The sequence below is a fragment of the Camelina sativa genome, chromosome 11 (genome assembly GCF_000633955.1).
Source record: "Camelina sativa cultivar DH55 chromosome 11, Cs, whole genome shotgun sequence".
NCBI lineage: Eukaryota > Viridiplantae > Streptophyta > Magnoliopsida > Brassicales > Brassicaceae > Camelina > Camelina sativa.
Window position 1 is genome coordinate 28780608 of NC_025695.1, and position 12415 is coordinate 28793022.

The following is a 12415-nucleotide window of genomic DNA, read 5'->3' on the forward strand; positions in this document are numbered from 1 at the left end:
CAACATAAGTATAATAATATGAGAAAATGTTAGTAATACCCTTCTCAAAAATATCATTTTTTGGTTATTTTCATTTTTGTACTCTTTTGCATAATTACAATGTGTTAAATTGATTTGTAGATTTTTTTTTTAGGTTTGGATTCTCTATTTTACCTTAGGGTATAGTTTTAAGGAGTATAATTTAGTATTTGGAGTCTAGAGTTTATAATTTAGTCATTTTGTATATTGAAAGAATGTATTATTAAAAATAGAAAATAAGAGAAAGTATTTTTGCAAAATGGTACTTTAAAATGCCCCTAATAATATTAAATAACACACAAAACGAGACTAAAGTAAAAATATGTCTATGTACTTTTACAAATAATAACTTTTATAACAACAAAAAAAATACTCTATAACAATTATGTGGTTAAATTTGTATTAAAAAAAAACTACAAATTCAAACTACACTAATATATCTCTCACAAAAGGTAAATAAAAAAGAAGAACATACATTAGGTTTAGTTAGACTATTTGAGATTTCTCTATTTTATTATTTTATTAGTGCATTGTTATATCTTATTATTGGATAAACCATTGTTTTTACAATTAATCCAATTACAAAAAAAAAATCAACAATTTGATATATCTAAAAATATTTATAAAAAAGTATCCCGCGGCATAACGCGGATCTAACCTAGTTTTCCTTTAATTTTTCATGTCATATTTTTAAAAATTAAACAAAAGCCAGAATCACACTTCTTCAATATAAATGAAAGAAAGNAAAAAAAAAAAAAAAAAAAACAAAAGCGAGAAAAGAAAAGGTAATTTAAATTACCTCAGGGACGAGCCGACATCGAAGGTACCAATTTGAACCACTGAGGCACATATTGAATTGGTGACATAAGCTGTAATTTAATTATACTAAAATACAATATTCCAGTTTAGATGTTTGCCAAAAAAAAAATAAAAAAAAAAATAAAACAATATTCCGGTTTAGACCGGTTCACTTAATAGTTAAAATCCATTGGATTTAGTTTTTACCGTCTTCTCGCTACAGTAGATTTGATATCTTCTCCGACGAAATCAACGGCGCCGGCGGAAGAACTGCTTTTTTCCGGGTAAATCGACTCAAAACACTCCTTCTCCAGATAAGCTTTAACCCTAACTAACCAAGTGATACAAATTGGGGTTTCTCTTTTACAGAAAAGCTTTCTCCTTTATCGTTTACATTAGGATAGTATTGTGTTCCTGCTGCTACCATCTTCTTATGAAATTGAACTTTAAGGTTCCTCATTCGCTTTGAATCACGTACATTGCGTTCCAAGTTATTCTTTTGCTGGGTTTATCGTTTGAAATTGAGTTTTTAGGGTTTTCTCGTTTAGAATCTGTAACATGGCTTTGGGGTTTTCAATTCAAAACCTTGACTGATTTTTTCGCGTTTCTTTGCATTCTTCTCAAGGTTTGTGGTGCTCATGGATACAAGAAAGATTCCAGTGTTCTGTTTTTGGAATGGATGTATAAAAAATGGTCCTGATGGTCCATTCTATGAAGGTTCAAGTCCAAGAGTGATCAGAGTTGATAGAAAAATGGAATTATCCCAATTGTTGGAGGATCTGTATCGAGTTACTGGTTTTGAGAAGGGAAAGTTTCAGAGTGATTTGATTGGTAGGTACCCTTCCATCGTTCAGCAACAGACGGTCAAGTATGTGCGTCCTAGAGGTTCCAATCTACCATCCTTGTATCATCAGTCCCCATTGGAAGATAATGCAAACCGAAAGCGTTCTCGGCAAGAGGAGGAGGCTAGCGTCAATGCAGATGTAAATGTGACTGTGAGGAATACTAAACTAAGAAGTCTGCCGGAGGATAACCATAATGGGTGGATTGAAGATGAGGAGAGTACAGATGTGCCGGAGGATAACCATAATGGGTGGATTGAAGATGAGAAGAGTACAGATGCCGAAAACTGTTGTGATAACGGGGTTGCACAAAAGGATCCAAAATTGAAAAAGCCAACTCTAACGAAAGACGTCAGTGAACGCTGCAAGTGTCACAAAAAGAACACCGCCTCCCAACCTTCCACCTCCATCCCACCATGCAGCCGGCCACCGTCGCCTCCGATGAGTGTTCCTCCACCTCCGGCGGCCTCTTCTTCAGCTGCTACAGGTCTATCTCGTCCTCTTTGGGCCAAGCTTGAAGGTAAAAGGATATGTTCTAATAGATTTTGGGATGATTGTGTTAGGAAGGAGTTTGAAAAGGAGGAATACATCAATCGGCCTGCTTTAGATGATTGGGATGAGTATGATACTTTGTTCTATAATGCTTGGCTAGGAGTAGAGCTTAAGCCTACTAGGTAGGGGTGTCAAAATGGTTCCAAATTTATGGATCTACCCAAACCAAACCAATCTAAAAACTTATTGGATTGATAATTTGAGTTTTAATGGGTTAATGGATCAAAATGGTTTATGAGTTTAATGGATTAGGTTGAAATGGATTGAGATAAAATGGTTGATGGGTTGACCAAAACCAAACCAAAAATAGTTAAAATGATTTTGAATACCAAATTAAACCGATTTTTCTTTTAATTAAATGAGTAAACCGAATTAAACCAACCAAAATAAACAAAACCATACCAAACTCTCTCCTACTTCATCTTCTTCGACTCAACTTCTTTCTTCTTCTAATTGATCGACTGAACAAGAAGATAAACCCAGATTGAGAGAGAGATAAACCCAGATTCGAGAGAGAGAGAGAGAGAGAGATAAACCCAGATAAATGAGTAAACCTAGATCAGAGTTTTTGTGTGGTTGTCGAAGTTTCATGTCGTTGATTGATTCTGTTCTCATGCTCCAGATTTTTCTGATTTGTTTCTTTTGTTATCATTATTATTTTGTAAGATTTGTATCGGATTTTGGGTTTTGCTAAGCTGATTTTAGAAGACAACTTAGAAGAAGATTAAGAAAGTTGATGGTGTTATTTTCTAGATTATTATAATTTCTGGTTTTCAAGATTAAGAAGATTAAAATTTCTGGTTTTCAAAATTTGAATAATTGGAGATATATATATATATATATATATTATGTTTTTTTTCAAAATATATATATATATATATATATATAAATAGTTTATGTATAAAATTACACAAACTTTGATGACTTTATAAAATTATACAAGGTCTAAATTTCTGATTATGATATAAAATGGATCAACTCATTTAACCCATTAATTCATTAAGCTATATGAGTTGTGGGTTGATCCAAACCATTTGCTTAATGAGTTGAGTTGACTTATTATCCAATAAATACTAAATTTCTATGGTTATGGGTTGGTTTGAGTTGGTTTATCCAACTTGACACCCCTACTACTATGATTCTTGATCGGGTTGTGACGAGACAAATGGGAATTGAGACTGCGGTTTTATCTTTGTTGGATAAGATTGGTTTAGGGACCATTGCATATATGCAGTATGAGATGTATCCAGATCTTGTTTGTCAATTTATGGCCACAGTGGGCGTATACTATCAGAATGAGCGATCGAAGAATGCACATGAAGGAATTTTGTCTTTCTTTATTAGAGGTATTCGTTACAGGCTACCACTCAGGGATCTCTGCGGGATTTATGGTTTTGAGAAAAACTTTACAAAAGTTGTACTTCCTGCTCATTTTCCTATGGCGCAGGATTTCTAGAACCTGTTCGGAAACGGGCTGTATGATTTCAAGGCATCTACACAGACAGACGTTAGACATCCGGTCCTAAGGTATGTTACTCGTCTCATTGGGCACACATTTTTGTGCAAGATGGAGCCTGGGTAGATGAGGGTCACTGAGATGGTTTTATTGTACTTTGGATTGAGAGACTTGATTGCTGAAGTTTGCCCTAGGTCTAAGTTGGATAGGCCTGTTAACATGGGTGCAGTTTTCGCGCATCATTTGGTTTCCTTGAAGACCAAACCTTTCACTGGAAAGGGGAAGAAGATAGAGAGCGTTGGAAGTCTTTTGACTCCGATCTTCAGGCACTTTAGGATCGACCTAGAGAGTTGCAGGATTGTTACTGATTGTCCTGTTATGGATGCTGAGTACATGATGCATGCTCAGTGGATGAAGAAGACTTTGTTGTGGCCTTTCAGTGACAACAGAGGGGCATATATGGTTCAGTTGCCACAAGCTGATCTTACTGACATTGGAGAGGATTATCACCAACTTCAATTTGAGCCTGACCCGTGTGACCTTGTCACTCAGCCGACCACTCGACGTCGCAGAGGTGCCCCTCCTCGTGTTGCTCCTACACCTGCGGAGGACATTACGACTACTAACTCTGCTGGGGGTAAACACAGAGCCTCTTCGTCTTCTGCACCTCTCCGTTTGAGTTTCTAGAATTTCCTGCATCACCCACGGATCAAGACCCATTCCAGCAGTATGTTGTTGAGTGTCTCCGGAGTGTCTAGAATTCTATTGATGGGTTATCTCATTGTGGGTGTGTTCGTCTAGTACGTCGTCGTTCACCTTCTCTGTGACTAATTACTAGAAACTGTCGTTGAGTTGTTTGTTTGCATGTCGTTGTGACTAATTACTATATATATATATATTTAAAATTAATAAAATTTATTTTTGATAATTTGTAGTTTTATTTTTAAAAATAAATTACATAGACTGATGAAAATAAATTAAAAACATATTTACATATTTTTAAATAATTAATTTAAATTTTATTTTTAATTTATTCATTTTAATATTGTTAAATTTAATAAATGATTTTTTTAGAATTTTATTTAAATATATGCAAATTAATTTCTTATTTTATTTAGTTTAATTTAGTTTAATTTTAATAACTATATGTAGTTATATTTTTATTTAATTAACTTTAATTTTGGTCATATTTTAATTCATCAATTTTTTTTTTAATTTTTTTTGGTCGCTATGTTTTTTGTTTGCCTATCGTTGAATCCAGCGACTAGTTTCAGCGACTGATCGCTGATAATTTTAGCGACTAAAAATTACGATCGCTGATCGCTGACGACAGTCGCTGCGACTGATCGCTAAACTAGCCACAAACAAACAAACAACTTTTTGTCGTTATCGCTGGCGACAGGCAAACAAACATGTCCAATATCATATCTACTTTCCGAATCTTTATCTTCTTAACAGAAACTAACATCTCATGAGGTACATCGATTATTTCTTTAACCGAAAAATAAGATTATATTTATAATATAAAAAATACCGTATCTTAAAAAAATTACTCACCACGATATCACTAGAGTACGCGGTCCTAACCATATTCCATATAATCACCCTCAACCCTATATATAGAAGGTTTTTTTTCTGTTTCACACCATCATCAAATCCCACACACGAATATTTATTAGAAAACATAACTATAATAATGTTAGCCTTCCCATTACCTTTCAGGCCTTTGAAAGATCAAAAGTCTTTTAAGAATTAATGGCTTATTCGCGTCAAGATTCTGAAGACAAGTGGTTTATTATCGTCTGATGAACTATACATGACAGTAACGTTAGTTACATTTTTTACTTATTTTAGAATTATAGCAAGGAATTCTTTTTATTGACAAAGTTTTAAACAATTTTATTCATCGTTACATGCAGAGGTTTTCAATAAATATGTTTAAAATACAAAATTATTATATAAGCAAACCGAATTTATAATTATAAACGATTATAAATGATATAATAACAAAATAAATTATTACAAATTTACATTAAAACAAAAAAAAGTACAGTCCACGGTAAAGACCGGAGGTTAGTACCTAGTCACATTAAACAACAGTTCCAACTCATATTTTTGAACTTATTCTCCAGATGTAGAGGGTGTCGCTTGACACCACCAACAACAGATGGTGATAATCCAATTTTTTTAATCTATTTCCGTAAAACTTCAGTTTTTTTTTTTTAATTTTTCTTCACCAATATTATGCTTGATAACATTGGGACCTTGTTGTTTAAGTCTGGAAAACCTGAGTTTTTATTTTCTTTTGCTGGAGAGCCTTATGTGAGTCAAAAATTGTTTTATTAAGTTAAAATTTTTGTTGGAAATTATTTTCTCTGTTTCACGAATAGTGTTATTTTAATATTAATTTTATGTTTCAAAATAATTGCCATTTTAGATTTTAGGAGAAAGTAAACTTAGAAGGGACGAGAATTGGGTGGATGAACCAGTTAGGAACAATTTTTGTTTGTTAAAAGTATGCTAGCTAACCAGGTTAATGTATATCTTTTGAGGGTGTATAAAACCGGTTTTTTGTTCATGTAATGTTTTCTCAAAAGTAGTTTTGGTTGTTGTGCGGAGATGTTCTTTTGTATTTTGATAATGTACAAGTACTGTATTTTGTTGTTAGAAATTATTTGTTTGTATGTCCTAAGAAAAAAAAAGAGAAATTATTAATCTAATGTTTTTTTATATCATATTTTAAAAAATTAAACAAAAGCAAGAAAGGAAAAGGTAATTTAAATTACCTCAGGGAAGAGCCGACATCGAAGGTACCAATTCGAACCACTGAGGCACATATTGAATTGGTGACATAAGCTCTAAGTTAACTATACTTAAACGCTAAACACAATATTCCGGTTTAGACCGGTTCGCTTAATAATTAAAAGCATTTTTCTATTTTTATTTTTATTAAATTTAGTATTTACCGACATCTCGCAACAGTGGATTTGATTTCTTCTCCGATGAAATCAACGCCGGCAGAACTCCTTTTTCCGGGTAGTCTGACTTTGAGCTTCAACCCTAACTAACCAAGTGATAGAAATTAGGGTTTTTCTTCAATAGAAAAGCTTTCTCCTTTATTGTTTGTAGGACCGCGGAAATCCAAATATATTAGATAACGAATATGATGCCTATGTAAAACGATAAAGAAAGAATAGATTCTCGGAGGCGAGATATGATCTCTTTCTTTAACCCAAAGTAGCTCCCGCAGTGTGGCGGATTAGTGAGTACATGGATCCCAGGATACAACCGAGACGAGCCCGAATCACAGCACTTGATTTCGGACTCAAACGAACGTTGGCTCAACGATACACTCTTGATAACACTTACGTTTCTTAGAGAGAGAAAGAGGAGTGAGAGAGAGTTGGACTTTTGCTGTTTTGAGTTTTGTTTCTTCGCAAGTGTATGAAACAATGAACGAGAGAGCTCTGTATTTATATGGAGAGAACGACGAGATGCTCTCCACAAAATCTGGGCTCGTAGACTGAGATATCGGGGAGTTGAGGTGAGCTGAAGACGCGCCCGAGTATCACACGTTAGCGAGATTTCCGGAACGACTAACTATTCCGTTTGGAGTTGATAAGATTTCAACTCTCGACTTCATTATGCAAAACGACATATCTTGTTGGACCTAAAGGCCCATTAACCAAGACCCAAACTCGAGCTCAGTTTGATACGACACAAAGGCATGTGTGGTTTGCGTAACGGTCACTCATCTCAAGCTAACCACTTCTCATTCATTATAACAACGATTTTGACAAGTAACTACACTATGTTATAGTGCTCATTACAAGGAATCCAAAGAGTCCTTAAACCGGTCATTCCGATGATGGACATCACCGGAAAATTCACCGGAAAGATGGCTAAAGCTATGTTGTCAAAATTGTAGTTCCAACAATCCCCCACATGAATAGAATTGACTCTAGACATATGAAGACTTAACTAAACTTAATAGACTAAAAGACTAGACGGACTAGACTGACTCGACTTTCAAGAGTGTATGCGAAAAATAACTGTGTCTGAGATAGTAGCATTTTTCAGCTTTGAACTACTCATTGTTAATATCTGTCGGATTTACTGGCCAGGAGGTGAACATGATGTCTTGAACCACCCGGATATTTATGTAAACCGAGACAACAGGTATAACCCAGCTTCTTTTTCTCGAAGAACCAAGTTCTCTATTGTGTTCGTTTTGGCCATGAACATGCCTGGATTTCATGAGTGAAGTTGGAGAATATAGCCTTACATTTTATTCTCCTAGAAACGGCCTGATTTCACACTCACTAGGTGATTCGCCATTAGCGTTTGTTTTAAGAAGTTTTCCTTTAGGAAATGCTCCACTGATATATCAAAGCTTATGGACTTGATCATTAAAAGCATTGCTTAACCTTTAAAGACACAGGAAGTACTGTTTTTCATCTTAGGAACTGGGCTGTGACTATTAGTCATACAGTACTCCAGATTGATTTTGTTTGATTTAGTTTTCCCTTTGAACCTAATTCTTGGGATCTCCAGTCATTTAGGTGGGGTTTCCATCAAACATCCTCTTAGATTGTAGGCTTTAGACCCATTCCTCTTGATGATTTTACAACTTGATCTCTAGCTAGCCCTTTAGTAAAGGGGTCCGCAAGATTAAAAACTGTATTTATGTAATCTACTGTAATTACACCAGTAGTGATCAAGTTTCTAATGGTCTTATGACGTCTTCTAATATGACGGTTCTTGCCATTGTAGTGAGTATTGTGTGCTCGGGCAATAGCCGATTGGCTATCGCAGTGTACACATAATGCCGGCACAGGTTTTTCCCACATCGGAATATCTTCCAAAAAATTACGAAGCCAGTCTGCTTCTTCTGCGGCTTTATCTAAAGCTATAAACTCCGACTCCATGGTTGATCCAGCCGTTAGAGTCTGTTTCGCAGATTTCCATGATACTGCTGCACCTCCTAGAGTAAAGACATATCCACTTGTGGATTTTGAGTTTTTGGAATCAGCTATCCAATTGGCGTCACTGTATCCTTCTAAAACTGCTGGTTCTTTACCATAGTGCAGCCCATAAGTTTTTTTACCATAATCCAGGTCATAAACACTGGTTGCTCTTTCGCTTGAACGCATACTTCACATTTTTCTTTGGGTATTTTGCATTTTGGGATTAGGTTCAAATTAATTAATCTTTGCAAAGATTTATAATTCACATGTCCTAATCGTTCATGCCATAAATTAGAAGACTCAACCAAATAAGCAACTGAATTTTTATTCATGGAATTGTTTGAAACAGAAGTAGAAGCTACATCATTTTTCTTAAGGATTGTTGCAACACACAGCTTAACAAGTCCTCCCTTAACAAAACCTTTGCCAATAAAGACACCATTCTTCCTCAGAGTCATCTGATCGGACGCAAGGTTAGCAGCAAAGCCATGCTTGCTCAATAGGGTCCCAGAGACCAGATTCTTCCTCATGTCTGGAACATGCTTCACGTTGTGGAGCGTGACGGCCATTCCGGAAGTCATCTTCAAGACCACCTTTCCGGTTCCAACGATCTTGGAGTGAGACACATTGCCCATCATCAGATTCTCACCAGACTTGGATTTCTGATAAGTGCTGAACATGTCTCTGTGAATGCAGATGTGGGTAGTGGCTCCAGTGTCGTACCACCACTCCCTTGGGTTCTCATTGTTCATCACCACATTTGCTTCCGTGACGACCGCACACAAGTCTTCTTCAGTCAAATTGGCTTGATTTTTACCCTTGTCTTTGCTGCGACATTCAGCGGTTTTGTGACCTTTCTTGCCACAGTAGCTGCACTTTCCAGCAAACTTCTTAGCCCCGCCTTGCTTCTTGAAGAACGTGGAGGACTGAGGTGCCGTCTTGCCTGGTACAACCTTTTTTGGTGAAGCTCCTTTGTTGCCGTAGACAACCTTGGCTTTCCCTTTTCTCCTATACTCAGCCATATTTGCATTCTCATCAATGACGGACACAGCGTTGTCACGTTCAGTTGATTGGTTTTGCAGCCTTGAGATTAGGTTGAGCAAGGTGATTGGCTTCTGCTTGTGATCCAGATAGTGCTTGAAGTCGCTCCAGCTTGGAGGTAGCTTCTCGATGAAGCAATTCACTGTGAATGTCTCACATATGTTCATTCCTTCATCAGCTAACTGTTGTGCAAGCACTTGAAGCTCATGTACTTGGTCCATTATGGGCCTGGAATCCACCATCTGGTAGTTGAGAAACTCCCTTGTGGCGTGTTTCCCTGAGCCCACATTGTAGACTTTGTACTTGGTTTCTAGAAGATTCCAGAGAACCTTGGAGGTTAGTGCTTTGTTAAACACCTTGAACAGCTTTTCCTCCATGTGCACAAGGATGGCATTTTTGCACAAGTAGTCCGAGTGATGCCATGCATCAACGCTTGCATTCGCATGCACGTCGTTGATATCAACAGGCAGTGCCGGAGCATCTTCGGTGAGAAACTTCTGCAGGTTGAGTGTACACAAGAAGAAGTGCATCTTTTGTTGCCACGATTCAAAGTTTGTGCCATCAAACTTGTTGGGCGTCACTGCAGAGCTCGGGATGCTCGGTTTCAGCTCGGTCGGAAGGAGAGGAGCAGGTGGTGGACCGTACCCAGGTTGGGTTGTCGACTCACGAGGTTCCTCGAAAGCACCTCCGTTGTTGTTGTTATCAACACCGTTAGTCATCTGTTCATAAAAGACAAAAGATATGTCAATATTTTTGAACAAATATAATTATTAATCAAGAGTTAGCAATTAATTTAATTTGCTAAAAATTAATTATTTTCTGTAGATAGCTTTATAGAACGTTATAACACGTTTGCAATAAAGCTATTGTAGAAAAAACAATTTTTGATTGCTCGAAGAACTGTTTCACGAAACTACCACATGCATGGTCTTCATGGAAACTGTTTTAGAATCTCGAGAATCTTGTAGTGAAGTTTTGCGAAATACAACCCGAAGGCCTTCACATAAACATTCACAAATCGATTACACTACGGCATTAATCGTTTATCAACTGTTCGCGTCGTAAGATCCGTTTTAAACTATATGTAGAAAACGAATCTTTACTTTGGGTTAAGACTGTAGGACCGCGAAAATCCAAATATATTAGATAACGAATATGATGCCTATGTAAAACGATAAAGAAAGAATAGATTCTCGGAGGCGAGATATGATCTCTTTCCTTAACCCAAAGTAGCTCCCGCAGTGTGGCGGATTAGTGAGTACATGGATCCCAGGATACAACCGAGACGAGCCCGAATCACAGCACTTGATTTCGGACTCAAACGAACGTTGGCTCAACGATACACTCTTGATAACACTTACGTTTCTTAGAGAGAGAAAGAGGAGTGAGAGAGAGTTGGACTTTTGCTGTTTTGAGTTTTGTTTCTTCGCAAGTGTATGAAACAATGAACGAGAGAGCTCTGTATTTATATGGAGAGAACGACGAGATGCTCTCCACAAAATCTGGGCTCGTGGACTGAGATATCGGGGAGTTGAGGTGAGCTGAAGACGCGCCCGAGTATCACACGTTAGTGAGATTTCCGGAACGACTAACTCTTCCGTTTGGAGTTGATAAGATTTCAACTCTCGACTTCATTATGCAAAACGATATATCTTGTTGGACCTAAAGGCCCATTAACCAAGACCCAAACTCGAGTTCAGTTTGATACGACACAAAGGCATGTGTGGTTTGTAACAGTCACTCATCTCAAGCTAACCACTTCTCATTCATTATAACAACGATTTTGACAAGTAACTACACTATGTTATAGTGCTCATTACAAGGAATCCAAAGAGTCCTTAAACCGGTCATTCCGATGATGAACATCACCGGAAAATTCACCGGAAAGATGGCTAAAGCTATGTTGTCAAAATTGTAGTTCCAACATTGTTTACATTAGAATAGTCTACTGTTCCTGCTGGCTACTGCTACCATTATCGTATGAAATTGAATTTTAGGGTTCCTCATTCGCGTTGAATCACGTACATTTCTTCCACTTTTCTTTGAGTTTTTCCCGCCTTAAAATATACCGTTATTGTCCCTATCCTCGCAGTTCCAAGTTATTCTTTTGATGGGGTTTTGTCGTCGTCGCTTTCTCCTTGATCGTTTGAAATTAAGTTTTTAGGGTTTTCTCGTTTAGGATCAATAACATGGCTTTGGGTATTTCAATCCAAACCCTTGACTGATATTTTTGTGTTTCTTTGTATTTTCTCAAGGTTTGTGGTGCTCATGGATACAAGAAAGATTTCAGTGTTTTGTTATTGGAATGGGTGTATAAAAGATGGTCCTGATGGTCTATTCTACCAAGGATCAAGCCCAAGAGTGATCAGAGTTGATAGCAAAGTTGAACTATCACAATTGTTGGAGGATCTGCATCGAGTTACTGGTTTTGAGAAGGGAAAGTTTCAGATTGATTTGATTGGTAGGTACCCTTCTATTGTTCAACAATCGTTGGTGAAGTACATGTGTTTGCCCGTTGTGGATGATTGTAGGCTTGTATCCTTGAGACCATCATGCTTGAGGTTCCAAGCTACCATCCTTCTATCAACAATGTGGAGTTGTACTTGGAGATGAAACCGATTCTGGTCCTGTTTCTCATCAGTCGCCATTGGCAAATAATGTTAGTTCTTCCGCAAATCAGGCTACCCAAAAGAGTTCTCGGACAGAAGATGCTTATGTTGATGCTGATGTAAATGCAAGTG